General features: G+C 46.6%; 1 long non-coding RNA gene across 1 annotated transcript in view; it reads left to right on the forward strand.

Moving 5' to 3' along the window:
* Positions 1–15,340, forward strand: part of LOC139263448 (uncharacterized) — a 129,296-nt gene extending 113,956 nt beyond the window's left edge. The window contains exons 2-3 of the long non-coding RNA XR_011593150.1: positions 12,959–13,052; positions 14,766–15,340. This is a non-coding gene — a long non-coding RNA (uncharacterized lncRNA). The remainder of the gene's footprint in view (positions 1–12,958; positions 13,053–14,765) is intronic.
* Positions 15,341–16,014: the final 674 nt, after the last annotated feature.

The raw sequence follows: 16,014 nt of genomic DNA on the forward strand, positions 1-16,014 counted from the left end.
ACTGCTGGATAAAGATGTCGAGAGGCTGTCCCACCAAACACTTTACTGTTCTCATCAGAACGGAGACAGAGAGACCGTTGTAGGCAGGTGATACATCCATGATTCGGTTTGTTAATAAACAGCTTTAAAATTCAATACGTAAAGAAAGTCAAAACAGATGTGATTATCATAAAATAAGCTGCTGCAGGCGTCAGGAGAAAAATTGGATCTTTTCTGAGAGAAGCACTCACAGGTTGGGAACTTCTGATCTCCATTGTTACAGGCTGCTCTGAAGTGAGAATTTTTGTCATGAAACATGCATCTGTAGCTCCCTGATCGTTTAATGGGCAAATGTACCTTGTAGTGTGGCACCAAATGACACCGACCATTGCAAAACTCTGTTTATGCGGATGGGGGGAAGGGTGTAGTTTGTACAAAGGTTGATTTTAAGGTCATTGTTAATTAACCCTTTTAATAATTTGCTGCTATTAGTAGCTGTATCCCTGGCCTTTGAAACAGATTCCTACTCACTGTTAAATAGGGATCTAAAATAGAGATCTTTCCCTCAGGCTATCTTTGCTGGATTGTATTGTCTGAGTACATGGAGATAAAGAATTAGGGCTAGAAATTCATGTACTTACCGCCACTCTGTTGTGCCATGAAATGGTGATAAAATGGCGGCTGCTTCTCTTTCGCCAGCTGGTGGCAGGTCCTGTGGTGGCCGTCATATTCCTCTTCCCATTTGCGCTGCTGGTAACTGGTAATGCCCTGTAAAAAAAACTGATGGCGTGCAATGCTGACTTAACGTCACCAATGCGAACTTTGACCCTAGTGCTGAATTCAGCGCTGGGGCCTAAGCATGCCAATTTAACCTGACGTGCAAGCAGGCTGACAGTGGCGATGTCTGTTGCTCTTAAAGGGACACATACATCATTCAGGCAAGTTTGAATTTAAGGGTTCAGACTGTTTTTTTTTGGATTTTATTGAAGTGGTGGATTGCTGCAATAGATGTGAAAAGTTTTTAAAGTGTGTCTTTAAGATTGCTGCTGGATACTTGCAAGGGCTCGGATGGTAAATGAAAGCCTTTGTGAAGACAGAACATGTTGCGAATACTCAGCAGGTCATGCAACATCCGGGAAGAGAAAAACAGAGTTCAGATCCCAGGTCGACATGCTGCCTGACCAACTGAGTATTTCCAGCATTTTATATTTCATATTTACAGCATTCCCTTGCAGAGGGAAGAGGAAGACACAGAAGAGGAAGATGCAGAAGAGGAGGAAGCTGAAGAGGAGGAATCAGACAGAAGGATATATCCAAGTCAGTCCCTTTGTGGCAGGGATCTCTGGGATGGAATCATCTGCCTGCGGTCCCACTGATTGGGAAGGCTGCCTCTTCTTGTTGACCCACTGGCTGGGCAGGCTGCATTTCTTGGGTGTGTGAAATGAGGAAAGCACAAGGGCGGAGTTATGCTGATGGCAGGTTGGGGAAAACAAGAGGTGCATGCCATAAGTAGGATAGTGTACTATGATACCCGCATCTTGCATCCTTTCAGCCCCGCTGCTGGCTAAGCGTTCATCCATGCTTCTACCAAGAATGGCCTGCACCCTGTGCTCCAAGCGGGTGAGGTGAGGTAAGGAATGGGAGATGTGCCTCGTCATTTTTGAGGATTGTTGGTAGGTGAGTGATTGAGGGTTGTGCATTGAGCAGTGTGTGAGGCTAGAGGTGCAGTTGGTAGGAAACAGCTTTTGAAGATGCATTCACTGACCTTGACTAGTGGTCTGAGGTCATGAAGCTTCTTTGGGCACTGGAGCCAGGTGGTGGGGGTGAAGCTGCTGGTAGTGATGGCCTTAGTGATGTATTCCCACGTTGTTCTTTCTGGAGGGCTTCCTGGCCCCTGTGGGTCGAGGGCCGCTCTTTTCAGTGTTGACTCCTGCACAAAGCTGGAGTGCTGTGTGTGAGACCCTCGGTGCCTCTGCCCTGGCTTGCTGAGCCATTTGTCTTGGTGCTGAGGCAGTTTTCTCATTTGTTGACGTTAGGAAGGTAATTCAGCTTTAACAGCTGCATAGTCACCTTTGGAACTTGTTTGAAATATTGAATATTTCTTAAAAGGCAGAAAGGGCTGAAAAATGTCTTGATTTACTGCATTTTACTTTGTATTGCTTCGGTCTGCATGGCCCCTTTAGTTCTCAGACCTCTTCATTGTCCACAATTCCCTGCGAGCTCTACAGCTTCGCTCACAGAGGCTGTGGGAAGCTGTAATGCTGGACCTGGACAGGAAATTTGCCCTGGATCCCTCCAGCAATGCCACCAGGATGGCATCGCATGGAAGGTGAGCGCTGCACCACCCTCTCCATGCCCACCTGGTTAGCATTGCAGCCATTCCTAGCAGCCGGTAACTGCACTTTGGTGGCGAACATGTAGTTTTATAGTTGCGTGAAATTGGCTTGGATATGACTTTATGGAATTCGAGAAAGGTTCTTGGGCTGTGGGTGGTCGGGTGGCTGACCTAGTTGTCTTGAGCAGACTTGATTTGTCAATAGTCGAAAGGGTCTTTCTGCCTGAGCTGGAATTCAACTCAAACTGAATGGATTTAGCAGTGATGGATTTAATGTCTCAATTGTGAATGACCTGTGAGAGCCTTCAGCGATTCATGTTGTGGCAAGATGTGAAACCACATCGTTCTCGGCCGCCGGCAGGATATCTGGATTGCCATAGGGGTAATGCCATTGAGAGCTCCAGGGGATATAAAAGAGATGGTCTATATCTCATCATATTTGCGAAATAGCCCAGACAATGCACTGCATTTGAACTGGGGGTGGCGGGGGTGAGGAGGCCTTTGGGCATGGAGACACAAGGAAGGCACACAAAATAAATCTACATTGAGATCGCTGCAACTGATAGCCAGCAGTCAAAGCTGTGGTCATGAAATTCTTCTCTTAGTGCCTGCATTTCAGGCTGGTTTCGGCAGAAAGATGGAGGCCCCCTCGCTTCTGACCACTCCCGGTGCAGCCGCAGCAGTCTCTATTTTCGGCAGGTCAGTAGTGCGGCTCTTGCCTGGTTTGGCAGCAGAATGCAAATGAGGCAGATTGTGATGATAATCAGCGTGTAATGCTGATTTGATGTACGACTTGCTATTTTGGATATCGCCGCTCGACTGCATGCTCTCTCCAAAACACGCACAGCTGAACGTATGTTTGGCTGTACGAGAGACGCCCCCCCACCCCGACCATCAGTGATAACTAAAGGGATCAGCACCAACTTTCAGGTAACTTGCTTCTTGATTTCTACTGGCTCTGTGTAAGTTTGTGGAAGTATTTGGAGTTTTCTCGAGTTGTTTAAAGTTGGCGGGGTGACAGCGAATGCTGCTGCAAGTGAAGAAGGCCTTGCTTCTGAATTCAAGGGTGCTGCTCAGAACACTTGCTCCCCGTCATGGGGGCTCTACTTGCAGTCCGCCTCGCGCCACTGCGTGACGGGAGGATGGAGCAGAGGCAGCAGAGAAGGGAACAAGCTGCTTGCGGAGGGAGTAGGTGGAGAGGCAGGAGGGCTTTCAGCAGGAGGCCTTACCCACCTAAGGTCTCCCGACGGCACTTCTCCTACCTCCACTTAAGTCAGAAGCAGTACATTCGGAGGCTCCGCTTCACCGAGCAGGTGGACACAGAACTCTGCCACCTCCTGCAACCAGATCTGTAGCCGCAGAGCTGGGTGACGACGGCGCTGCCAATGGCACTCAGGGTGATGGGAATCCTAATGTATTTTTGCCACCGATCATTCCAGTCTGGAGCAGGCGACATAATTAACATCTCCTTGTTTGCCATACACTGCTGCATCCAGGAGGTCACCGAGGCTCCGTACTCCAGGAGAAGGGAATTCATTGCCATCTCTCTGAACAGAGAGGCGGGGGAGCATGCATGTGGCTTTGCCAGGATATCGGGCCTCCCCATGTTGCAAGGCGCTATCGACTGCGCATACATGGCTGTGTGGGCGCTGCATACCAATCCTGAGATGCACTGCAACCGCAAAGGCTATCACTCACTTAATGTGGTCGAGGTGTGACCATGCCCAGCACATCATAATGGTGAATACCCAGTATCCTGGCAGCAGACATAATGGCGAAGAAAGCTGCGGATTGCAGGAAGATATCAATGTACTGATCAGGTGGACGGAACAGTGGCAAATGGAATCCAATCCGGATAAGTATGAGGTAATGCATTTGGGTAGGTCTAACAAGGCAAGGAAATACACATTAAATGATACGACACTGAAAAGTGTAGAGGAACAAAGGGACCTGGGAGTGGAAGTCCACAGATCCCTGAAAGTAACAGGCCAGGTGGATAAGGTGGTTAAGAAGGCATATGGAATACTTGCCTTTATTAGTTGAGGCATGGAATACAAGAGCAAGGACATTATGCTTGAACTGTATAAAACACAGTTGGAGTACTGTGTGCAATTCTGGTCACCACATTATAGGAAAGATGTGATTACACTGGAAAGGGTGCAGAGGAGATTTACAAGAATGTTGCCTGGACTGGAGAATTTTGGTTATGAGGAAAGATTGGAGATGCTGGGTCTGTTTTCTTTGGAACAGAGGAGGCTGAGGGGAGACCTAAGTGAGGTGTATAAAATTATGAGGGGCCTGGATAGAGTGGATAGGAAGGACCTGTTTCCTTTGGCAGAGGGGTCAACAACTAGGGGACATTGATTTAAAATAATTGGGTGGAGCTTTAGAGGAGATATGAGGGGAAACATCTTCACCCAGAGGGTGATGGGGATCTGGAACTCACTGACTGAAAGGGTGGTATAAGCAGAAACCCTCAGCATATTAAAAAGATATATGGATGTGCACTTAAAGTGCCATAACCTACAGTGTTATAGACCAAGAGCTGGAAAGTGGGATTAGGCTGGATAGCTCTTGGTTGGCCGGCGCGGACATGTTGGGCCGAAATGGCCTCCTTCTGTAATGTAAATTTCTATGATTGTATGCCTTCATCATATGCCAGTCTGGTGTACCAGTAAACTTCCAGTTACCATGTCAAACCCGAGGATGGCTGCTCGGAGACAAGAGCTATCCGCTCTACACCTGGCTGATAACTCCCCTCCCCTCCGTAACCCCTCCACTTGTGGCCAGCAGTCATATAATGACAGCCATGCTGTCACGAGGAACCTCATCGAACAGACCATCGGGGTGCTGAAGCAACGGTTCCGCTGCCTTGACCAGCGGAGGAGTTCGCCAGCACACACCGGAGAAGTGTCCCATTTCGTGGTGGTCTGCTATATCCTCCACAACTTGGCCATCATGAGGGCACAGCCCTTTCCACCACGGGTTCCACACCCACCTCAGGAGAAGGAGGAAGAGGAGGAAGAGGAGGCAGGGAGGAGGCAGGCAGCAAATCCCTGATCCAGAAGGGTTGTCAGTGAGTGCCTCATCAGGCTCCAGTTCTAGTGAATGAAATCACAGATCTCCATTGCTCACCAGTTACCCACCTTACCATCCCTCTGTCATGAAACATCACAGTGTCCTATGGACACAAAGCTGAAATGAAAACCACCACAAAACAAAGATTCCAAACTATTCCCTATGGGCTCAATTTTGCCCAAAGTCATTTTTTTGCATATTGCCAGAGTTACGCCCATTTATCTAGGCCACAACTGCTCCAAAAATAAATATGGTAAGTTTCTCCGCTCTATTTTTTTTTAATTGGCGCTGCGCAGCCTGTCCTGTAGCCTTGGGGTGTGGGGGGGTGGGGGGTGGAGCCAAATGTCTGCACCAAAAAAACGATGCTGCCCTTTCTGCGCATGCGCAAAATAAAAATATGTTTTTGACGTGATTCCTATGGGCGCGTATGCCCAGTACAGCTCCCAGTCTGCAATCGGCCATTTTTATCGAGCCAGTTGTGTGCCAGAACTTTAATTTTCATTGGAAAAATCGGAGCAGCAATACAAGATGCAACGCGGCGCAAGGACCAAGAATTTCTTACAGGATGAAGTGGAGGCACTAGTTACTGTGATTGAGGCCAGATGGCAGGAGCTGGACACCAGCAAAGGTCACATAAAAGTTCCACCCAAAGAAATGAAGAAACGCTGGAACCAACTTGCAGAAGATAGAACCATAGATTACTGTGCAAAGGTGAACACCCCGAGGTGTGGAGGCCAGTGCAAAAAGAAGTGGCAGGACCTTGGCCAAGTACTTAGTGTAAGTAATATTTTCATTTATTCAATGGAATTGCAATTGTAAATGTGACCATCTGTATATGTCCCACCCGGCAGAAAAACACCTTCTCTAAAAGGTTATATTTTCATCTTTGTAGAGGAAATTGGCACACAACAAACGAGAGAGAATTCGAACAGGAGGAGGCCCGGCACATCTGCACCCATTGACACCCTTGGAAGAGAGGGTTGCTGCTTTGATGAGTCCTGCCTGGAGAAAAACAACCACCACTGTACAAGTTGGACCCACACTCAAGGGAGAGGGAAAGTCCCGCAAATTCCACAGTCTGGCTTTGCTAAATGTTAAGTACTGCGCGGGCTAGCCATGCTTCGGTTCATGGGGATGTCTCCCTCAGCCAAGCTTTGGTTGATGCAATGTGCTATCATTCATCGTGGTCCTTCAAATCAGCCTGCTGCCTGCGCTATTTGTGCCTACTCATGCCACCCTGCCCCCTCCTCTGCTGCCAACCATTTGTCTGTTCTGTTATATTTTGCAGAATTTGAGGCCAACCCTGACGATGCGGAAGAAGATTCAGACGAAAACGAGCCTGAAGAGGAGATCATCTTCCAATCCCACCTTCCAGACCAAGAGCATGGGGCTGAGGGAGAGGGGGAGGAGATAGATGAAGGCCCCACTGTTGTACTCGCTTAGGAGGAGGTGCAGGTGCCACCTATTGAGGTACTATCCCCTTCCCTGAGAAGTGGTTTGAGTGTTGGTGGGACATTACATGGCCTCCCACCATCCAAGGCTGTGGGTCCCAGTGCGATGCAGCGAGGCACACCCAGGGTGACGAGGGGAAGGAGAGCTTGACCGCACTCTCCTGTGGTGCAGGATCTAACAGGTGTGGTTCACATGATGGCAATGAGTGCGGAGAGCATTGACCTTACCCGATCACTCCGGGTCACCATTAGTGGGGTGGGTGATGAGGGATCGGGACTGTCAGGAGAAGTAACAACACTCTCATAAGAAATGGGAATGCTGTCCGGGAACATGAGGGAGGGAATATCGCATTCAGCAGAAACAATGTCGGTGCACATGAGGGAGGGAATGTCGCAGGTAGCTGATGCGCTGTCAGTGACCATGAGGGAGGGAATGTTGTAGGTAGGTGACACACTTTTTCTCAACAGGTAGGTGAGGCATTGTCGGCGAACATGAGGGAGGGAATGTTGCAGGTAGTTGAGACACTGTCAGTGCACGTGAGGGAGGGAATGTTGGTGTTATCTGCTGCAATAAGGAAACACGCCAAGACCCCGCGCCCATTGACAGAATCAATTACTACTCCCACTCCAATCCCCAGACCAGCCTCTGAAGAGGCCCAAGCCGGGCCCTCCATGTTACCAGCTGCCCCCCACAGCCCCCCCCCAACCCCCCCCCCCCCATCCCCAATCAAGAAGTGCACATTACCTGAGATGTTCGAAAGAATAAGCTTGGTACCAACCCGAGAAATGCTGCACCACCGCCTGCGGGCAGGGGTGGAGTCACCAAGACCAAGCTCAGCGGGCAGTCTTAGAATAATGTGGAGGGGAGATGGGTGCAGCCTTTCTTTGCTGCTGTTGTTGTTAGAAAAAAAAATCAAAAAGCAAGTTATTATTTAAATGGAGAAAGATTGCAAAGTGCTGCAGTACAGCGAGACCTGGAGGTAATTGTGCATGAAACACAGAAGGCTAGTATGGAGCTACAGCAAGTGATCAGGAAGGCCAATGGAATCTTGGCCTTTATTGCAAAGGGGATGGAGTATAAAAGCAGGGAAATCTTGTTACAGTTATGCAGTGTTGGTGAGGCCATACCTGGAATACCTGGCAAATGCATGGCAGATGCAGTATAATGTGGATAAATGCGAGGTTATCCAATTTGGTGGCAAAAACACGAAGGCAGAATATTATCTGAATGGCGGCAGATTAGGAAAAGGGGAAGTGCAACAAGACCTGAGTGTCATGGTACATCAGTCATTGAAAGTTGGCATACAGGTACAGCAGGCGGTGAAGAAGGCAAATGGTATATTGGCCTTCATAGCGAGGGGATTTGAGTATAGGAGCAGGGAAGTCTTACTGCAGTTGTACATGGCCTTGGTGAGGCCTCACTTGGAATATTGTGTTCAGTTTTGATCTCCTAATCTGAGGAAGGACGTTCTTGATATTGAGGGAGTGCAGCGAAGGTTCACCAGACTGATTCCTGGGATGACAGGACTGACATATGAGGAGAGTCTGAATCGACTGGGTCTGCATTCACTAGAGTTTAGAAGGATGAAAGGGGATCTCATAGAAACATATCAAATTCTGATGGGACTGGACAGGTGAGATGCAGGAAGAATGTTCCCAATGTTGGAGAAGTCCAGAACCACGGGACACAGTCTAAGGATAAGGGGTAAGCCATTTAGAGCTGAGATGAGGAGAAACTTCTTCACTCAGAGAGTTGCTTACCTGTGGAATTCTCTACCGCAGAGAGTTGTTGATGCCAGTTCATTGGATATATTCAAGAGGGAGTTAGATATGGCCCTTATGGCTAAAGGGATCAAGGGGTATGGAGAGAAAGCAGGAAAGGGGTAATGAGGTGAATGATCAGCCATGATCTTATTAAATGGTGATGCAGGGTCGAAGGGCCGAATGGCCTACTCCTGCACCTATTTTCTATGTTTCTATGTGCAATTTTGGTTTCCATATTTAAGAAAGGATATACTTGCTTTGGCGGCTGCTCAGAGAAGGTTCACTAGGTTGATTCCGGAGATGAGGGGGTTGACCTATGAGGAAAGGTTGATTTGGGCCTCTACTCATTGGAATTCAGAAGATTGAGAGGTGATCTTATCGAAACTTATAAGATTATGAGGGGCCTCGACAAGGTGGATGCAGAGAGAATGTTTCCACTGATGGGAGAGACTAGAACTTGGGTGCATAATCTTAGAATAAGGGGCCGCCCATTTAAAACTGCGATGAGGAAAAATGTCTTAGATTTTTTCTGCCAAAGTGCATGACCTCACACTTTCCAACATTATACTCTAAGGGAATGAGACTACACAGTTGTAAAATTAATTTTTCAGGGCCAAAGAGATTGTTCAGCAGTAATTATGACTTACGTGCGGCGAGTGTTTTGTGGCGGAGGTGCTGTGAATGTTTGTGGCGGAGGAGCGGTGACAGATCGAGGCAGAAGTGTGGTGAATGAGGGTACGGGGCCCAGAAGAGCCCAGGGCCCAGGGGCAGCATGGGCCCGCCCACACTGAGCTATGTGTGCGCACTAGGTCCGTGCAGCAGAGCAGGTCTTCAGTTGTCCTGGTTAACCTTTGCTATTGGATAAAGGCCTAGCTTTGTCAAGCCCATGTGGGGGCTGGTATGCATCGGTCACCGCACATTAAAAAAATCCACGCACAGGCATCTTCCACCCCGTTAATTAGAGTTCATGACGGGAACATCGGGTCATTCATTGAAACATCTGTGCGCACATGTGGAAGCAAATCATCCTCGTTCGAGGGACCGCCCATGATGATGATGATGATGTTGTTGTTATTATTGTTGTTACTGTTGTAACTGTTCTCAACTTAAAAGTTTTTTGTAAGTTATGTAAATTTACAAGTTAGTAAAAGTTAGTAAGTGATCTTAAAGTTTTTAAGTGAACTTAGAGTTTGTAAGTGATCTTGGAGTTTTTAAGTGATCTTAAAGCTTGTAAGTGATCTTAAGTGAAATTTTAGTGTTTGATACAAGAATATGTTTATTAAAGTTAAGTTAAGTACAAACAAATGTTTGTTAAACTATTGAATAAAATATATTTTAAATTATAACTGAATCATTTACATTATTTGTTCCATTATAACACAACCTTTGGATCTCAAGGCGAATCATTTCCATCATTTGTTCCATGAACACAACATAACATTGCGGAACAGGTCCAAACAGTAAACATGGTCCGTGTGGAATAGTTGCCGCTGAGCCTTCAGGCAGCAAAGCGTTCACGGATGAGCTGTTGACTGAAGACTCGAGCAATCGTTAAAGGGGCACGACGGCCCGCCCTCCTCCGCCATCGTGCTCCGGATTCAGGTAGTTGCACGGCTTCCTCGTCTTCGTCCTCCTCCTCATCATCTGCATCTTCCTCATCATCATCATCAGCCACTCTCACCTCCGGTGGGTCTTCCATTACCAGGTGCTGTTGCCTCATGATGGCTAAGTTATGCAGCAGGCAGCACACAACAGTGAGCTGACCGAAAATCTCAGGGGAGTATTGCAAGTAGCCTCTGGAATGGTCCAGGCATCGGAAACACTGTTTCAAGATGCCAAATATCCTGTCTATTATGCTGCGCGTCGCAATGTGCCACGTGTTATATTCCCGGTCAGCTTCTGTCCGGGTTACGCGTAAGGGCGTCATGAGCTCGGTGGCGAGGCTGTACTCTTTGGCTCCCTGTACCTTTGAGAAGCCAGCAATCCTTGAGAAGCCCACAGCCCTGTCACGCATTGCCTGTGCAGTCATGGGGAACTTTATGTAGTCATTCCTCTGGGCATATAGTGCAGCAGTCACCTGCCGAATGCAGACATGTGTTGCATGTTGAGAAATGGTGCACACATCCCCAGTTGTAGTTTGGAACGATCCAGATGTACAGAATGAAAGTGCAACTGTAATCTTCACTTCAACTAACAAAGCTGTCCTGACGCTTCTAGGTTGCAGGTCTGCTTTCACCAACTCAGATCTCAGTTACAACTTCTTTGCAGAAACGCAGCCTTCTGACACAGTCTGCATCACTCAGGTGCAGGTGCGAACGCCTGTCTCGATATACCCGAGGTGGGTAAGGCCTCCTGCCCATCACCCTACGGGCTCTGAGGTTCCCTCATGTGATGATGTTGAATCAATTGTCTCCTCCGCAGCACCATCCCATGCAAAAAGCTTGCACAAGGCATTGTCAGTATTGACCCCATGCTTAAATTTTACCTTTGCAAGAAATTCAAAACGGCAGGCAGGCAGGCAGGACAAGTTTCTTTGTTCTCTCCCTACACAAGGTCTGGATGGACCACACCCAGGTCTGAGCAGGTGCAGTGATCGGGAACACCCCCACATACCCCCGCAACCCCTCCGGGCTACATTTGAGGCATAGTGCAGGCTTCTGATGCCTTCTGTATGGCATCCATAGCCCTCCACCCACCCGTGCTTGATTTGATGCGTAGAACAGGCTTCTGATGCCTTCTGTGTGCGTTCCACAGCCCCCACCCCACAACCCCCCCTCCCCGGGCTTCTTTTGCAGCCAAGCCCCGAGCCCCTGTATCCGGGGTACGGGTCCGATGCTGTCGGCCGACACCCTGACCGTCGAGCTCTGTTTGCATACGTTCGGTGGTGGTATGTCAGTTCAAAAATAATGAAATTTACAGAATTCCATCAAACTTCCATTTACTGCATTATAAGTTAAAAAAAATTAATCTTTATTATGCATATTTAAAAGTTCTTGACTCCCTCCAAAACTTCACTGAAAAACAATGGCATCTTTTTGCGCCGATTTTTCAATGTGGCTGGTTTTTCTTAACTTACCAGAAGGTTTTTTGGGAGTGGTCAGATACGCCAACCTCGGAGAAATTTTGGGGGGGGCAAACTTACATAATTGTGAAAAGCTGGCGCAGGCAGGTTATACCCCCTCTAACGCAAAAGAAAACTAGCCTAAAAAAATCATAACTAACTGAGTTATGCTGGCGCACATTCCTTGGGGAAACTTTAATTTTTTAACTTGCGCCAAAAAAAGCGACGGGCGCCAAAAAGACGCAAATCACTGGGGACAATTGAGCCCTTAGTGTTTGTCTTTCTTGTTCATTTGCCTGTCCTTGTGCTTCTTTGCAGTGCTACCCCAGCAGTCGCAGCATGGCTGGTGGAAGGCTGTTCACTTTCAGTGAAGGAGACTGCAGATGGCCTTGCAGGATGACACTGAGTAGCTCTGGGCCTCGGAGGCGTGGCTTACAACTGTATCACTTCAGCTTGGGCGTCAGCAGTCTGGGCTGGCAGCCTGATGCAACAGCAAGGGCACTGGCAGGGTGGCAGTGGTGGGAAGATGAATGCTGTCCTCCTGAGGGAGGACAGCAAATCCGTGCTCCACATGTTCCCCGGGACAGTGACACAGCAATCCTAGTAATGTGTTAGAGGACAGATTGCTGAACTGCTGTGACACCCATTTCAACACTGGTAACCGCAGCCATGTTGGCAGCAGTCCGTGCTTGCGTGGTAGCAAGCTGAGCTTGCATAACTGCAGCTTGTAAATCAGAAGAGATTGTGGGATTAGGAGCAAGTGGGATGTGAGAAGGAAGATTAGATATCAGGATACCATCATCTTGTATTGTTTCAACCCCACCGCTGGCCACATACTCAGTGATGGCCATCCAAATTATCCCCAGCATCGTCTCCTCCATGGGGGTCAGTTCATGCAGGCACTCCTGTCTCCCTGCGGGTAGCCCCTACTGCCGCTGGTTGTGAGCCACCTTGTCCTGCAAGAGAGAGGGAAATGTGTCAGTGTGTGTGGTGAAATGTGTTTGGGTGATGCATCTGTCATGGTTGAATAGCTGGTGGTGTGTTCAAGCTGCGAGATGTGAGTGTAAGGGTTGCAGCAGTGGTAAGTGTGTGAGGGTGAGATGAAGCTATGAATATGTGGTCTGAGTCGTGTTTGATAGAAATTGTTGGTAGGTGAGTGATTGGGGTGTGGTACATTGAGCAGTGCATGAGGCTAATGGTGCAGTTGGTGAGATATGACATTTGAAGATGAATTCACAGACCTTGATCAGCTGTGTGAGGTCATTAAACTATTTCCTGCACTGCATCCAGGTCCACAGGGGTACACGGTGTTTGCCCTCCTGCTCAGAAGAGAGCCTTATCACTCTCTCTCAGTGCTGGCCTCATCTAGTCTGCTTTGCAATAGGTAACTTCAATTCACATTAATTATGAATCACTTGTAAACATTATATGTAATGTTTTTTTTTTATTTTGGGATTAAATTGAGTAGAAATGTTCATAGGTTTTATATATATTAGAAACATAGAAACATAGAAAATAGGTGCAGGAGTCGGCCATTTGGCCCTTCGAGCCTGCATCACCATTCAATAAGATCACGGCTGATCATTCCCTCAGTACCCCTTTCCTGCTTTCTCTCCATACCCCTTGATCCCCTTAACCGTAAGGGCCATATCTAACTCCCTCTTGAATATATGCAATGAACTGGCATCAACAACTCTCTACGGCATGGAATTCCACAGGTTAACAACTCTCTGAGTGAAGAAGTTTCTCCTCATCTCAGTCCTAAATGGCATACCCCTTATCCTAAGACTATGTCCCCTGGTTCTGGACTTCCCCAAGATCAGGAACATTCTTCCCGCATCTCACCTGTCCAGTCCCGTCAGAATCTTATACGTTTCTATGAGATCCCCTCTCATCCTTCTAAACTCCAGTGAATACAGGCCCAGTTGATCCAGTCTCTCCTCATATGACAGTCCAGCCATCCCTGGAATCAGTCTGGTGAACCTTCGCTGCACTCCCTCAATATCAAGAACGTCCTTCCTCAGATTAGGAGACCAAAACTGAACACAATATTCCAGGTAAGGCCTCACTAAGGCCCTGTACAACTGCAATAAGACCTCTCTGCTCCTATACTCAAATCCCCTAGCTATGAAGGCCAACATACCATTTGTTTTCTTCACCGCCTGCTGCACCTGCATGCTAACTTTCAATGACTGATGAACCATGACACCCAGGCTTCGTTACACCTCCCCTTTTCCTAATCTGCTGCCATTCAGATAATATTCTGCCTTTGTGTTTTTGCCCTCAAAATGGATAATCTCACATTTATCCACATTATGCTGCATCTGCCATGCATTTGCCCAATCACCCAACCTGTCCAAGTCACCCTGCAGCATCTTAGCGTCCTCCTCACAGCTCACACCGCCTCCCAGTTTAGTGTCATCTGTTTAGTGTCATATTGTTGGCCTATGTCTTATATCTGCCATTAACAACAACAGTGACACATTGCTGAGAGAGAAAATGAAGTATTTGTGCAGAGCAGACTAAAGTAGGATGGAAAATGAACTGTACTAATAAAAATGAACATTCACATACCGGAAGGATGGCTTTTAGGCTATCACTTTTTCCAGTTATTATACTCATGAAACTTGCTATTAAATGATGTCTTTAACTATTAAGCATTACAATTCTTTGCAATTTCTTTTGACTGCAGGAGCCCAAAAGCAATATAAAACTACAGTGCACATTGTGTAAAAGGGAACATTATGTGTGCGTAAATTGTGTTCTATGGGAGATATGTGACAGTTGAAGTGGAGATAATAAACCAATTGTGTAGCTGCTGCACCTCTGAGATGCATGGTAAATCAATACCAGTTCCTTCATTAATTAATACTCTTATGTTCTTGGATCACAGTTTGATCAGTACACATCACATAAAAGCTAGAATAGGTACATGCATGCGTCACATTAATATTAGATTTAAAAAATGCAGCAAATGACACAGTATATCAGGTCAGTTAGCATCTGAAATGAGAATAGATATTTTAATGTTTAATTGATGGATCTTTTATCAGAATTGGCTGTCTTTGAAATACTAATTTGTCTTTTCTCTTTTCAGATGGCAATGGACCTGCTGTAGAATTCCAGCATTTTAATTTTATTCCAGATTTCCAACATTTACAGTTTTGTCTTTTTATCAAAGGGACATTTGCTCATTGATAATTGATGTATAAAATTAGATTTGTACAAATGCTGGACCTATTTCAGATGTGAGATAAGGGAACACTAGTCCCTCAATCATCAACGCAGTTTGTCCTGGCTTCAATCTTCTGTGTTCGCAATAATTTAACATGAGAAAATACATCAACTATGAGGAACACAGCCACATTTAGCTTGCAGCACACAAGTATGAACTGTTAATTTTTAACTGACTTAATTATACGATTACTAATCGATAACAACATTTACAATTGATTGAACAATTTTGCTTGCTTAAATATACGTAAGTTCTGAATCCCGACTTAAAAGAACATGATCGAATCTCTACTTCCAGCCAGTCTTATAAAATGTCTGCATTTCGGAAGACTTTTCATTGAGCTGTACTGTTGAATTTTGTTAAATATAATTCTATATATTTTGAGATTAAGATTCAGAAATCTTATAAAAAAGCATGTGATTAAACATTTAACATACGCCTGGTCAATGTGATCTTCAGAATTGGTTTCGATCGCCTGAGGGGCTTAGCGAGGAATTTTCCAGATTTTTTTCCCCTTTCTGGCCTTGTGTTTTTTTTCCTCTGCCAAGAGATTACATGGCTGCAGGGGAGTAGAAAATGTCTTGTCATGATGCTCCAGTTATCATGAGGTGTGGGGCAAGCTGGATGAACCAGCAAGCCTTCTCCTGCCCATCATTTCCACATGTTCATATGTTCGTAAGGCTCCCCGAAAGGCCAGTGGATTTACCTAAAGAGTAGCTGAGCCATGCAGGCTTAGCCATACAGACCAGGATGGCTGTCAAAGTGTTCTCAGTTCCCGTATGGTAGGAAAGGGAAATAACAGACAGGGTTTCTGCTTCTGATTATTCTCCCTGCTGGCAGCGCATGTTTGCCAATGGCGGGTGAAGAGAGGATGAGACTTGATTGTGATTTCCCTTGTGGTCTCGCAGCCTGCAGACTGCTCACTCTCAAGACTCACAAAATAATAATGGCCAATTGAGCAAGGTACTTCAGGCAGCCAGCCACCTATGAAATCGTACAGCACAAGGTGTCAATGGTTTCAATATGGCAGGGGCATGGAGAAAATTAGCAGAAAAATTGCGAGAAAAACAAAAATGCACAAATTTTGAAACCAATGTTTAAAATCAACTCC

The sequence above is a fragment of the Pristiophorus japonicus genome, chromosome 4, assembly GCF_044704955.1.
Source record: "Pristiophorus japonicus isolate sPriJap1 chromosome 4, sPriJap1.hap1, whole genome shotgun sequence".
Taxonomy (NCBI): domain Eukaryota; kingdom Metazoa; phylum Chordata; class Chondrichthyes; family Pristiophoridae; genus Pristiophorus; species Pristiophorus japonicus.